The 15,709-nt window shown below is 40.5% G+C and overlaps 1 protein-coding gene across 5 annotated transcripts in view; it reads left to right on the top strand.

Moving 5' to 3' along the window:
- MITF (melanocyte inducing transcription factor) overlaps window positions 1-15,709 on the top strand; it is a 227,160-nt gene that overhangs the window by 39,038 nt on the left and 172,413 nt on the right. The window lies entirely within an intron of this gene.

Genomic DNA, 15,709 nt, shown 5'->3' with positions numbered 1-15,709 from the left:
TCTGTTGCTGCTGGTTATGACCATGTGGGAATGTAGATCCAGTGTGGTGCGTGTTCTGGTTTCTCAGAAGCCAGCAATTACATTTTTATGTGAGATCTCCCAATTTTTAAATGTTACGTAGTACAACTTAAAAAAAAAAAGATGCACACTAATTAGCACTCATCTGTGGGCTTGGTTTACTTCATTATTGCCAGTTCCTAGGCTCTCTTTTCTCAGTGGAATGTTTAGAGCTTATTTCAGGAATGTTTAGGGTTTATTTCAGTTATCCACTGCTGTGTAACAAAATCAGCCCAAACGTAGTGGCTTAAAACCATAACTGTTTTTACATGTATATGTATGGCTGAGTTGCTTTGCTTTGTACCTGAAATTAGCACAACATTGTTCATCGGCTATACCCCAATATAAAATAAAAAGTTTAAAAAAATAACTGTTTTATTAATTCTCTCTGTTCTCAGTGTTGACTGGGCTCACCTGGGCAGTTCTTCTGCTGGTCTTGCTTGGGGTCCCTCATAAAGGTAGAGTTGTAGGTAGATGATGGCCAGGGCTGGAGAACTCTGGAGATCTGTCGTGGGCCCTGATACAACTGGGATTTTGTCTTCCTCCATGTAGTTTCAGGGCTCTGATGGCATCTCCCTGTGGTCTCTCTAGCAGGCTAACTTGGTTTCTTATATGGTGGCTCAGAGATCTCCAGAGTGAATGTTCCAGGAGGGAGTAGCTGGAAGGAAGCGAACAGTCTCCTTGAATCTGGGTCCAGAATTGCCAAAGCATCACTCTTGCCACCTTCTGTTGGTTAATGCTAGTCACAGGCCAGCCCAGATTTATTGTGGGAGAAAACTACACAAGGGCATGAATACTGGGAGGCCTGTTTGGTTCATTGACTACAGTCTTTGGAGACTACCTACAACTGAAGTCTAGGTGTCCGGATATTGGTGACATTGTTGATCAAGATAAGTTGGGAAGGCAGGGCAAATTTTTACCAGCCCATGTTACTCTGAAGTTTTTGAGAAGTGTCTGATGCTAAGTTTTTTTATGCTGTCTGTGATTCTGGAGAGAATTTAGTTTTCAATACAGTGATGTCCTTTGGAAACGTAACTCATTTGTAGTTATTTGCTTTCTAGTCCTTTAAAAATAATAATATTATTAAGTGATGAGACAGATTGATTCTGGTTTTGGTGAGTGTGTGTTTTTCAAATATATGACCAGGTTATTAATTAATGTTGGATCCCTAGTCATGTATTCTTTCAAGAAGGAAGCCCTCAAATAAAGTCTGTCGAATAAGAATCCCAAGTCTTTACTGGCCCTAAATAGGTGCAGCTGTCCATTATTATGGCACTTTTGTATTCCTAAGTATTCCTTGAACCAGCTACATAATTTGCAGGGCCCAGTACAAAATGGAAATATGGGACCCCTTATTTAAAAAGTAAGAATTTCAAGATGCTGACAGCAGAGCATGAAACCAAGCCCAGGCCCAATGCACTGCGTGTCACACGCCCCCCACGCTGGCCCTGTTTAGACCCTGGAACATGTGTGCAAATGTTGAGGTAAAGTATGTTTTTCCAGTTGAGGGCCATTGGCTCTAATCAAATTCTCATTCGATTTTGACACCCAGAAAAGTTTTAGAAGCACTGCTTAGACAAATCAGAAAAGGTGGAAGCTTTGTGTTTGAACAGTCCTCTCCTCCCAAGCAAGCAGTATACCTTTTGGCCACAGCAACTGGTCTTGGCAGACATTAGGCTGAGCATTCTGCTGTTCATCCTCCTGAATTCCAGTGGCAGCAACACAGCAGGGATGGTATATGTTGCTGAGTGTTTGATAGGTCGTCTCCGGAATGTACTTGCTCCCTTTTTACTGAACTCTGTTTCTGAAACATACAGAATAGATTGCCTGTCCAATTGATGGGCATTTAAGTTCATTTGGAACAGACAGTAGCACTGTTCGTTATGCTGGGGATTTGGAGATCAACATTTCTGGAAGGCGGTTGGTGGACTTCAGATAGGTCTGCTGCATTGCCCGACTTCACAGGGTTTATCAGTTTGGTAGGGCTGCCAAAACAAAGTACCACAAATGGAGTGGCTTGAACAACAGAAATGTTTTGTCTTATAGTTCTGGAGGCTGTAAGTCTGGAATCAAGGTGTCAGTAGGGCTGTGCTCCCTCTGAAAGATCTAGGGAGGGATCTATTCCAGGCGTCCCTCCTGTCTTCTGGTGGTTCCTTAGCTTGTGGCAACATAACTCCAGTCTTCACACGCCTTCTCTCTGTTCAAATTTCCCGTTTTTATAAGGACACCAGTCATACTGGATTAGGGGCCTGTTCTACTCCAGTATGTCTTCACCTTAACTAATTGTATCTCTAATGATCCTATTTCCAAATAAGGTCCCATTCTGAGGTATTGGGGGTTGAGACTTCAACATAAAAATTTGGGGGGCACACAATTCAACCCATATAAGGGGTATTTTCAGATCGTGGTTTAGGAATGGCAGGTCCTGGCATTGTGTACCGCTCAGCCCAAGCGGCCCTACACAGAGGACTTGCCCTGTATGGACCTCAGCCTGCTATAATAATTTAGAGAGGTGTTTGTGGAGCTGGTTATTTATTTATTTATTCATTCATTCATTCATTCATTCATTTATTTATTTATGGCTGCATTAGGTCTTCATTGCTGCACGTGGGCTTTCTCTAGTTGCGGTGAGCAGGGGCTACTCTTCATTGTGGTGGGCAGGCTTCTCATTGCGGTGGTTTCTCCTGTTACGGAGCACGGGCTCTAGGCACGTGGTCTTCAGTAGCTGTGGCTCGCGGGCTCTAGAGCGCAGGCTCAGTAGTTGTGGTGCATGAGCTTAGTTGCTCTGCGGCGTGTGGGATCTTCCCCAGACCAGGGCACAAACCTGTGTCCCCTGCATTGGCAGGTGGATTCTTAACCACTGTGCCATCGGGGAAGCCCCTGGAGCTGGTTTTTTAATAATACATGAGCCACTTTGAATTACTTGTTTGGGCCCTTGACCTGTAGCATCATAAGCTCTTAAATTATTTTTTTAATTATCCCTGTCAGTCAGTAGATGCCAAGGTCAAATTACTGTCACACCTACATGCCTGACACTTATAATAGAATAATAATAAGCTAACATTTATTGAATGCTTATTATATGCTAAGAACTCTGCATGCATTATCTAATTTTATCTTCACAACAGCTCTATTATATAGTGGCTGTTCATCTTCCATTTAACAGGTGCGGACACTGAGATCACATATGGTTGTATGACATGCCCATAGTCACATAGCTCATAAAGTGGCAAGCTGAGATTCAAATCCAGTTCTGTCTGATTTCCAAACCCAAGCAACATTACATTGGATGTGCCCTGTATTTTTAGAGGAATGTTTGCATATGACAGTTCACCGTTCAAAGCCTGTTTTGTCATGGGCCTTTTCTTTTTTTCTATATCATTCCCTGATTAAATATTCTCCACCTATGTTTATTTCTCTTAGGATTCTTAACCTTTTGCAAAGTAACCACCAGGCTTTCCATAGGTTTTATTGCTATCTACTTCAATAAATCTAGGAATGTTCATCTGAATTAATTGAAATTACAAATGGTAAATGGGATTATGTTCAAGTTGTGTGTTTTACAGATCCTTAAGAGAACATAGAAATTAACTAATTTCCTTGACACAGGTAAGAATAGAGCCTTAAACATCGCCAGAGAATTTCCTAGTAGTGATAAGGAAATTTACTGTCATCTAACGTATACTGCTTTCAGTATAGTGTGCTATATGATTAGAGTGAGGAGACGAGTTCTCTCGAAAAACACCTTTTTGCTTTGTTCCTTCTTGTCCAGGTAGCAACTAGAATTCTCTTACTCCATCAGAGTGATAGTCCAATTAAATTCATGCAGGTGAATAGATAGGTTCTTTTGCAGGTGTGTGAACAATGCTGGTTTGGAAGCAGAGACTGGGTATCCTCTGACAGATTATGGGTAAGTTCACCTGCCAGAAATTATATTTTGCTTGGATGCTTCTTGTCTCTCTTGCCCATCTGTACAGTATTAAATTGCAGACAGTATGATAGAGTCATCTTTTTAAAAATCCTGGTTATTCTTGACTATTAGTTTATTTGGGCAGGTAGAAAAAAGAAAGATAAGGTGCTTTATTTGACTGTAGTATACTTAGTCAAATATGTACACAGAAACACATACATATATGTGTATACAGACACACACACATGCGCGCATTTATACACACACATACATCCACATAGAGCCTTTGTTAAAATGGCGTGTCAGCTTATGTGGCTTTCAGCACAATAAAAATTGAGGATTTCCCTACTCTAATTGAAGTATTTGCCAGGGGCTATGGGATAATTTATTATACTTATTTGTAAGGTTCTATAAAGGATGTTTTGAATAATCCAGAACATGTTTTGTTCCCCCATGTGTCTAAAAGCAATGTTTCACAAAGTGTAGTCTGAGGGTCACCTGTGTCAGAATCATCTGGGAGCACATTAGATATGAATTTCTGGGTCCTGGGACTCCAGCCATACTGATTTCGAGGTTTCCAGGAAACTGCATTTTGCTCATCTCCTTTGTGATTCTTTGCCACACCATCCTTTGAGAACCATGGTCTGATCTGTATGAACAGGAGAATAAAGATTCAATTTAATTTTCTCCTTTTTGGTTTACTTTCCTCTTGTCTGTCTTTCCTCCTCCTCCCCTTCCCTCAAATGTAGTAAAACTATTTCAAGAGTTATTCTAATGGCATATATTTTTTGTTGTTCATGAAAGCCTTTCGTTAATTTTAGCAATATCACAATTCCATGTTTTCCTTTGTGGTCTATATAAAAGGAGCCATTGGGGAAGAGAGAGAGAGAGAGAGAGAGAGAGAGAGAGAGAGAGAGAGAGAGAGAGAGAGAGAGAGAGAGAGAGTGTGTGTGTGTGTGTGTGTGTGTGTGTAGAGAGTGTGTGTGTGTGTGTGTGTGTGTGTGTGTGTGTGTTTTAATACCCACTATTCTGCATAGCAAATCTCCAGGAAGGAACAACATGCTGTTTGTTCTTTTCTCAGGATGAACCATGGCTTTCTTTGCACAAGTGGGTATTGTCATCAGTGCTTTTCAGCAACTTATGATCCTTCCTTTTTATAAATCCCAGAATTTAGTGTGGACATTTAAAAAGTTTCTAGAGGCTACTTTTTGGGGCGAGTGAAGGGAATCAGAATTGTTTGAGCAATCATTTCGAGGATTTTTTCTGGGATCTCAGAATAGGCAGTAAAGGCTCCCTCAGTGTATGGTGTCGAGGACTTTGAGGTCTCCAAGTATAGGAAACAGTCATAAAACTAGAGGTTTTAATGGATTTTTAGCAATAGGAAGTTTTTAACCAAAAGTATTCCTGACAGGTGAATTGCCTCCCTTCCTCCTCCATATTAGAGAAATTCCTTTGTTGAGAAGCTGAACTAGCAAGATTGTCTCCACTTTAATCCATGGTAAATAACTAGTTGGATTTCAAGAGATTAGGAATTTTCCAGGTGACTTGGATGGATGCTTCTAAAGGTATATTAGTCCAGACAATGATTTTAGAGACAGATTCTTCTTTGTAAAAGGATTTTTTTAGCCTAGGAAAATCATAACTTAAGTATTATAAAGTTAAGAAAATGTGGTGGTGATTTCTTCTGAAGTGTCAGATCCAAGGTATGTTTTCTCTTGGAGACCCTCAGGTCAATCTCAAGCATCCTATATTCCAATCTGGAAAGGTTGGCCTGGATTGTGGGCTCCAGCAACTAACTGTTTTTTGTTCGCTTGGATTGGTTAATACAAGTGAGAGTCTGTTATTTTTGCCTACGTGCTGTGGTTGGATTTTTTTTTTCCCTAGTGGTACAAGTCTCTTATCTTCCTGCTGTGTCTCTTCCATGAAGGCTTTGCACTGGCAGAGAACCCCTGGCTGCAGAGCTGGGCTGATAGACGTGGCACTGAGTATAATTCGGGTTATTCTGAGAGGGGCTTGAGCGTTCTTCATGAGGGCTGAGGCTGGCTGGCTGAGTGGCGGTAATGTGCTGGGACACTTGTGTCCTGAAATAACAGCAGTGGCAGCAGCAACAATTTAATAGCAGTAGCTGGCTGATCATGTATTGATACTTCCACTGTGCCAGGCACTGTAAGTGCCTTCCATGCGTTATCTCATTTAAATTGGCAATAGTCCCATCAGCTAAGCACCATCTTTAATCTCCATGTTACAGATAATCATCTCAAAGACAGGAGACTACTAAGAAGTAGAAGTGGAACTTGAACTCTGATCTCTTGGGTGCCCACATGAGTGCATTTAACAACCACATTACATTCTCTCTGACTGAAGTACACATTGTTACCGGCTTTTTTTTTTCCTCGCCTTCAATCACATCATAGTTTTTACTAAGTAATTCATACTTAGTAATCTAGGAACCTAAAGACTCTCTTTCCTTATTTTTCATGAGTTGAGGTTTTGAGTGAGTGAGCAAGTTCAACCTTGGGAAACTGAGCTTGAGCATGGACATTCAACATGAGACCATGTCCATTTACTGAATGCTGGGATAAAAGGAATCTTGGAGCGGGGGTAAGGGTTGGGAGGGTTGGGTAAGAGAGAAAGAGATAGGTGGACACACCCAGGGTGATTTTTATCTTCTTAGAGGAGCAAGAGGGATATTAAATATAATTTAAGAACTAGAGTTCAGAGGTGAGCCAGGTAATAATGCCGTAGGATGCTTTATGTAAAAAAAAAAGTTGTGTAATCAAGTAACTAAATTTGGTAAACTACCTTCTAACATCCAATTGGAGGGCGTCAACAACCAAAGCACCCATAGCACCTAACGCTTATTGAGTGCTTCCTGTGTGCACCTTAAGCACTTTATATATACCAGTGCTATAAGGTAGGTATTATTTTGATCCCAATTTCACAGATGAAGAAAGGTTATCCTGCTATTGTGTGGCAGAGCTGGGATCCTAACCAAGGCAGTATGGCCTCAGATACTGGACTCCTACCTACTAGTGCCTCTTTTGTGACATCTACTGAGCACATATATATGTGCCAGGCCCCAGTCTTAGTTCTTATTTATGCTTACTTTTTAACCTTCTCAAGCATCATAGTGTGCATCAACATATTAAAGGTTCTGAAATGTCCAACAAACACACTTGTTTATCTTTGTCCAGTTTTTCTCAGATTTACTTGAGTACAGAATTCTCCTGTCTTTGGAGGGGAGGAGGAGTGACAGGAGAATATCTGCCTATGTGCACTTGGGGAAATGATGAATGAGAGAATCATTTTATTCTGACTTTGCTTCCCCCACAAACGCAGGTTTGAGACATGATTTATTTTCAAAACAGAGCAGATTCCCTGAGAGTCTGGCCTCATTCTATAACTGCCCAGTGTCTGGTGACCTTCATCAGGGCTCCATCTTGCTGACCCTGGGGCATGAATACCTGCTTCTGTCTACTTTATGGGAATGTTGACAGTAAATGACTGTGAAGCTCTTTGAGCTCCTTAGAAGAAAGAAACTATTGAAGTCCAAGGTCTTTGTAATGTCATATCAAATATCCAGGGTTCCTTCATTTTGGTTAACATGGAAAAATGAATGTATGTCCTAGCAGCACAGATTAGGTAGTGTTAGCTTACTCAGGGGAGGGAAGGAGATATATCTGGAAAATATTTACTGCTCCCTGGAGTCAAATGTTCAGGCTCTTATAGGCGGCACGGAGATGATTGCTCACAACACTTGAGTAACATTGTTGTTGAGTTCCCTATAAGACTGTGGGAGCCATAGAATTGTTTGTGTTGTCTTACTCTTTTGAGGTACAAATATCTGAGGCCAGAGACCCAAATGCATACATCTGGGCATACATGCTTGGAAATGTACACTATTTTAAAAGTTTTGCTTTAGCATTAGAGTTTGATCAGTATATCAGGTAAAAATCCGTTCAGTTGTAAATGACATAAAATCCAGCTCGAGCAAGAAAGGAAATTTACTGGTTCCTTGAGGTGAAGAATGCAGGTCCCTTCAGGGTTGGTTTGAACTTCAGGATTGTTTTGACTGAGAGGCCTGGTGTTAGTTAGTATCATGGGTCTTGTTTCTGATACCGTCCACTGTGCCTTCACGGTGACATGTCACCTTTGGTCTGTTTTTGGTTCTACCTCATGTCCAGATGTCTACCAGATATTCCTGAGGCTACTTGTCCCTTCCACATCCAGAGAGAGAGTGTGAGAGAGATTGAGAGATTAGATATATTTCTGGAGGACCTTTCAGAGCAGCAAGGAAGATCAAACCTTTCTTATTAGCCAGACTTAAATCATGTTCCTGTTCATGAGCCAGTGCCTCTGATGAGGGAATGGGTTTAGGCTGATTGGTGTAGACCATGGCGCCATATTCTACTCCTAGATTCTAAGGTGGCGTGAGCTTTGCCAAGGAGGTATGGAAAATCAGATGGTTTCCAGAGTAAGTGAGAATGGATACAGATTTAAACTTTTGAGACTCATGGCACAATTTACCTGACTGTTTTCTCTTATACACTCATGTGAGCAGTTACATGTAAAACTGGCCAGTTAATGAATAAAAGACCTAGATCAAGATTTAACTTCTAAAGGATTTAGTTTCAAGCTCCTCTCTTTCTTAGTAGCACAGGCTACACCAGACCAAACTGACGGATTCTCTTCCTTTTAGCTTGTTGGAAAGTGTTGATGTTTTAGTTTTGAATTTGTTTATTAAATGGCATTAATTTGAATTTCTGTCTGGCCAGTGGTTTTCTATACCAAATGCGTTTTGGATGAGTGAATCTGAGGTTTCATTAAGGAAATATAAATTACCCTAGCTTTATTACTCTCTTCTTTGTATTAATCTCAGCATGACTGCTCCTTGCTTCTGACATTGAACTCCTGTTTTACTAAATAAAGGACATCTGTTTCCACATTGGTGTCCTAGATGCCTGGCATTACATTTTATTCCATAAAAATTATGCCACTGATAAAAAGAAAATCATTAATATTGAGAGGCATAAATTCCAAGATTGATGTAGTAGTCAGAAGTGGATTGAGTGCTGACTGTGTGACAGGGATGCACTGTGCTAAGTGCTTTATCTGCATTGTTCTGTTTTTTCATCACAACAGCCCTGGGAGGTGCTGTCATTACTTCCATTTTATAGATGGGGAGACTGAGATTAAATAATACACACAAGGTCACATAAACAGGAAATTGTGGAACCAAAACACAGATCTCTTTGAGTCTTGTCCTCTTAATCACTATTCCCTCCACTATCAAAGCCAGGATATTTAGATGTATCTGCTCCATCTAATGTTAAGTTTAGAATTCCTGGGAAGTTGCATTATGTCTTTAAATCCTTCTGAAGTTAGTGCTTCTATATTCTAGTAGTGGTAGAGGATTGAAAAAGAGCATTTGCTAGCATGGATCTTGGAAAAACCTGACCTAAGAGCCTTTCATGAAAAATGTGCATTTTTCCTGATAGCCAAAACAGTTTTGAAAAAGGACAGAGTTGGAGGACTTACACTTCCTGATTTCAAAGCTTATTACAAAGCTACAGTAATTTAAACAGTATGGCACTGACATTAAGACACAGAAATAGACCAGTGGAATAGAATAGAGAGCTCAGAAGTAAATCCTTACATACATGGTCAGATGATCTTTGACAGGGGTGCCAAAACCACAAAATGGGGAAAGGACAGTCTCTTTGACCAATGGTGTTGGGAGATATCCATATACAAAAGAATGAAGTTGGGCCCTTATCTTACACCATATACAAAAATTAACTCAAGATGGATTAAGATAGAAATATAAGATCCAAAACTATAAAACTAAAGGAACATGGTGGAAAAGCTTCATGACATTGGACTTGGCAATGATTTCTTGGATATGACACCAAAAGCACAGGTAAGAAAAGGAATGATAGACTAGTGGGACTACATCAAACCTAAAAACTTCTGTGCATCAAAGGACTTAATCAATAGAGTGAAAAGGTAAGCTGTGGAATAATAGAAAATATTAGCAAATCATATATCTGATGGGGTTAATCCAGAATACATAAAGAATGCCTCAACTCAACAACAAAAAATCAACCCAGTTAAAAAATGGGCAGGGGCTTCCCTGGTGGTCCAGTGGTTAAGACTCTGCCCTCCCAATGCAGGGGGCCTGGGTTCGATCCCTGATCAAGGAACTAGATCCTGCATGCCGCAACTAAAGATCCTGTGTGCCGCAACGAAGATCCCGCACACAGCAGTGAAGATCCCACATGCTGCAACTAAGACCTGGTGTAGCCACATAAATAAATAAATAAATAAATATTTAAAAATGGGCAAAGGACTTGAATAGACATTTCTCCAAAGATGACATACAAATGACCAACAAGGATGGGAACAGATGTTCAGCATTACTAATCATAAGAGAAATGCAAATGAAAGCCACAATGAGGTATCACCTCTCACCTATTAGGATGGCTATTATTAAACAACAGCAACAACCAACCAACCAGCCAACCCGGCCAAAACAAACAAACAAATAAACAAACAACTCAGAAAATAATGAGTGTTGGCAAGGATGTGAAGAAATTGGAAACCTTGTGCACTGTTAGAAGGGATTGTAATATGGTGCAAGTGCTGTGGAAAACAATATGGTGGTTCCTCAAAAAATTAAAAATAGAACTACCATATGATTCAGCAGTTCCTCTTCTGGGTACGTATCCAAAATAACTGAAAGCAAGGTCTCGAAGAGGTATTTTCACACCCATTATTCACAACAGCCAAGAGGTGGAAGCAACTCACAAATATCTATTAATGGATGAATGGATAAACATAGAATGGAATATTATTTAGCCTTAAAACTGAAGGAAGTCTGTTACATGCTACAACCTTAATGGACATTATGGTATGTGAAGTGAGCCAGTCAGAAAAAGGCAAATATCATATGGTTCCACTTATATGAGGTCCCTAGAGTAGTAAAATTCATAGAAACAGAAAGTAGAAGAAGGGTGGTTGCCAGGGGCTGGGGGAGGGGGGGAAAAGGGGAGTTTTTTAGTGGGTATTGGGTTTCAGTTTTGCAAGATGAAAAAGCTTTGGGGATTGCATAGCAATGTGAATGTAATTAACACCACTGAACTGAACACTTAAAAGATGGTAAATTTTATCATATGTGGTTTTTTAACCAGAATTGAAAAAAAATTGTATTTGTCTCCTGCTACTAATTTAACTAATTTGAGTTATTTGAACATCTTCAAGTTGTAAACCATGAGCCTACAGGCTGAATATGGACCACAGACATATTCAGATGGATTCATAATCTTTTTTTGACAAAATATGCATTAGTGGTCAACATTAAAAAAAATAGGAAATTTCACATAAAAATCTCTACTTCTAGCTTCTCTTGGAAAACTGGGCCTTGTCCAGTCAACAAATGACTGGAACTGAGGAGTAGCCAACCTCTTTTTAGATAGGGCATGAGACAGACTACATTTCTCTCATCCCCTATTTTCTTATATCAGGTCCAAGACCCTCATGTACAGTTGATCCCTGAACACTACAGGGATTAGGGGAACCGACGCTTCTCAATCCATGGAAAATCCACATATAACTGCCCCTCTGCATCCGTGGAGTCATCCAACCACAGATGGTGTAGTACAGTAGTATTTACTGTTGAAAAAAAATTTGCGTATAAGTGGACCCATACAGTTCAAACCCGTGTTGTTCAAAGGTCAACTGTACATATACTGACTTCCTGGCCTATTTATAGGTTTCAAATATTAAACGCCTTAATTCCTAATTCCTTGTTACTACTGATATTGCCCTGTGGGTGCTCTGCTGGTCCTATACTAACTAATTAGGGTCTGTCATCTCTAAGTAGCCTATTGTCTTTTAGGTCTGAGAGTTCTGATCTGTCTTTCTGTAGGAACAATATAGACTCAGTGCTTTTTTTTCTTTTTTTCTTTTGCTGTTTCACTTGCAGCAAATGTCCTACAAGTCATGTTCTAAATATAGATGTGTTAAATTTCAAATGTGAAAGTTTTTGATGGGTCTGAAGCCAGTTTGCTAATCAGGGCAAATGCTATGATTGGCGCCAGTGTTTACAGACCCTGGGGGTATTGTGAAATCCACCCTCACCACTGTGATTCAGCTCTGGGGTGGAAAGAAGCTCCTTGACCCCTGAACAGTTCCCTAAGTTGTTTTTCTTCTTAACAGTGTGGTGGTTCGTTGAATGTCATAACTTAGAAAAGAAAAATATATGTTCCTTAGTTCATTTTACTAGTGCTGGATTAACAGTGCAGTGATAAATCATTTTTGCAAGCAAGAACAAATCATTTTTTTCTGAGTTTTTTTATGTGCCATCAGCAAGTAAATGCCTGTCTATAGAAAGAAATCCAGATACCCCAGGGCCTGCCTCTTCATATGAAGTTAAAAATAGTTACTTGTGCAAAATGTAAAAATCTTGGCGATTTGAAAGTTCAGACTGGCCCAATTTTTTATCTTGTATCTTTTTTTTTTTTGTGGTACGTGGTCCTCTCACTGTTGTGGCCTCTCCCATTGCAGAGCACAGGCTCTGGATGTGCAGGCTCAGCGGCCATGGCTCACGGGCCCAGCCACTCAGCGGCATGTGGGATCTTCCCGGACCGGGGCACGAACCTATGTCCCCTGCATCGGCAGGCGGACTCTCAACCACTGCGCCACCAGGGAAGCCCCTATCTTGTATCTTTTAAATCTAATTATTTACTCTTTCCAGGTAGGGCTAGTGCTGTCCATCGTAAGTAGCAGCAACATACTGGAGAAGCAGCAGTTTCAAAAAATTTTCAAAGCTACACAGTGCATGACATTCATGTGTGAGTGTGTATGTATGAGGCGTTACTAGAAATGCCTGTATGTTTCATGATGGGTCTATTTCATTTGTGTAGTAGAACTTGGAAAATGCATTTTCATGCATTGAATAATAGTGACCAACAGTAGAGGAGGGCTTAGTTTCCAGTACTGGTGGAGTAGAGGTATTTGGAGAAATTTCTGGTAATGAGACTTGGGTAATTAAGTTGCTGTGCCCTGAGAGTTACTCCTTAAAGGGAAGCCTGATGCTCCGAGTCCTTATCTTCACTTGCCAGAAGTTGAGGCTGTCATCTAGCAAAGTTGGTGTCTGAAATGAGATATGACTGTCGTTGATCCCATCACTATCTGGTGCAGAATTTTTCAAGATGAGCAGCGGATCAGAGAAATCAAACAAAACAAGACATTTGAACCGAGCTGTGCTTTGCTGGCTGAAGGGACCTGAAAAGGAACAAAGTGACAGACATTTGGAGTTGCTTTCCCAAATTTGGTTTCGCTGCTTTTATCCATTAAATTGATCAACAGCAGCACTCACTGGTAAAAACAGGAACAACAGACTCAAGTTTTGCTGTCAGTTATTACAGTGATGTTCTCTTTTTTCTTGCCCCTCTCTTCTCCTCCTCCTTCCTTTCTTTGATCCTTCTCTCCCTCCCTCCCTGCCTAAGTTCAATTTTCTTTATAAAAATTTTTTTAATTCCAAAGGAATAATAACATAAAGAAAAACCTGTTAATTTTCCTCCTCGCCATCCCGAATCCTGCCCTACTAAAGAAATCAATATTAATAATTTGTTTTGGATCAACAATCATTCCCTTGCTCACGCAAACAAGATCTATAGACAGAGAAATTTATTTGTTTGAATTTTTACAAAAATGGACTCATGTTGTATACTGTTACTTTCTTTATTCTCCTGACACTATTTTGTGGCCATCTCTCCAAATCAATACATTAAGCTAAAAATCGTTATTTTTAATGTGGAGATATTTCATAGTATGATTTTATCATTTCTTCACATAATCCCCTGTTGATTGATTCTGTTTACAGATTCCTCCCCACGCCGCCACTAAAACAAATAGTTTTGCTGATTTTAACTGCATATTTTTTTGAAAAGCCTTTACGCTGTGTGATATTTGAAGAGGAAGCTTAAAGGGCTTTTTAGTTTTCATTGTGCATCTAGTTATTTTCTATACAGTTTCATCTGGTTTTATGAGTTTAAGTCTTTAGCTTTCTAATTTGCTAATTTACCTCTCAGAATCTTTGCATTTTGGTTACCTATGTTACAGTGCAGGGTTTCTCACCCTCAGCACTCTTCTTATTTGGGGCCAGGTAGTTCTTTGTTGGGGGTGCCATCCTGTGCACCATAGGCTATTTAACAGCATCTCTGGCCTCTACCCCTTAGATTCCAGTAGCATGCCAACCCCCTCTCAAGTTGTGAAAAATGTCTCCAGATACTGCTAAATGTTCCCCAAGTGGCAACAGGGCGAGGACCACTGCTGTAATGTAGAGTGTATACAAAGTATGTGGCAGAGCTTTATTTTCCTTATAGGTTCATCTGTACTTGACAACATGAGTCTCGTGTTACATAGTATTGTTAGAAATTACTTTCAGGACTTGCCAGGGGGGTCCAGTGGTTAAGTCTCTGCGCTCCCAATGCAGGGGCCCATGGGTTCCATTTCCGGTCAGGGAAGATCCCGCATGCTGTGTGGCGTGGACAAAAAAAAGGGGGGAATTAGTTTCTATCTTGGGTTCCAAATAATTTGGAATGAACCTCAGTTGGCTGATGTATACAAGACAGCCTTGGACTCTTCTTTAGCTTATGCCATTTTGGTGTCATACGGTGGTGCGTTGACAAAGGGCCCTCGCTTGTAAGCCACACTATTTTTTTTTTAACATCTTTATTGGGGTATAATTGCTTTACAATGGTGTGTTAGTTTCTGCTGTATAATAAAGTGAATCAGCTATACATATACATATATCCCCATATCCCCTCCCTCTTGCATCTCCCTCCCACCCTCCCTATCCCACCCCTCTAGGTGGTCACAAAGCACCGAGCTGATCTGCCTGTGCTATGTGGCTGCTTGCCACTAACTATTTTACATTTGTTGTGTATACATGTCCATGCCACTCTCTCACTTCGTCCCAGCTTCCCGTTCCCCCTCCCCGTGTCCTCAAGTCCTTTCTCTATGTCTGTGTCTTTATTCCTGTCCTGCCCCTAGGTTCTTCAGAACCATTTTGTTTTTCTTTGAAGATTCCATATATATGTGTTAGCATACGGTATTTGTCTTTCTCTTTCTGACTTACTTCACTCTGTATGACAGACTCTAGGTCCATCTACCTCACTACAAATAACTCAATTTCATTTCTTTTTATGACTGAGTAATATTCCATTGCATATATGAGCCACGCTATCTTAATCAGATAGTTTGAGTATTTCTTGGCTGCGGTTGGGGTGACACCTACTCAAATTAGGGAAGCATGGGAACGAGACGGGAATGCCATTTGAGTCTTACATCATTTTATTCCAGTAGGATTTAGGTACTTCTTGTGGTGCACAAGGTCCTGCCCATGGCCCTCCAGATATTTTAAATGTGTAGGAGGCAGTGGCACCCACGGAGCCAACCACGAGCTGCCCCTCCTTGTCCATCTTCTACAGAGTCTCCCTAACTTCTGACCTTGGGCAAAATAGCCCCAATTGGGAGGATCATGGGGGAGCTCCCTATTTTCCACATATTCTATAATTTTTCTCTGCAAAGAGATGCATTGTGTAGTGCTCTAAGTAGCTTCCCATTTTACAAGTGACTATTTATGGATGATTTATTTAATTAACAGGGTGTCTGGTACTATACCTGAACAAGGCTGGGCATCAGGTCCTTAATCAGAAATGTGGCCCCTTAGTGTGT

This window comes from Mesoplodon bidens, assembly GCF_964165515.1.
Source record: "Mesoplodon bidens genome assembly, chromosome: 10".
NCBI classification, from domain to species: domain Eukaryota; kingdom Metazoa; phylum Chordata; class Mammalia; order Artiodactyla; family Ziphiidae; genus Mesoplodon; species Mesoplodon bidens.
Note: the sequence above shows the minus strand (reverse complement) of the source record. Positions and strands in the feature narration are given on the sequence as shown.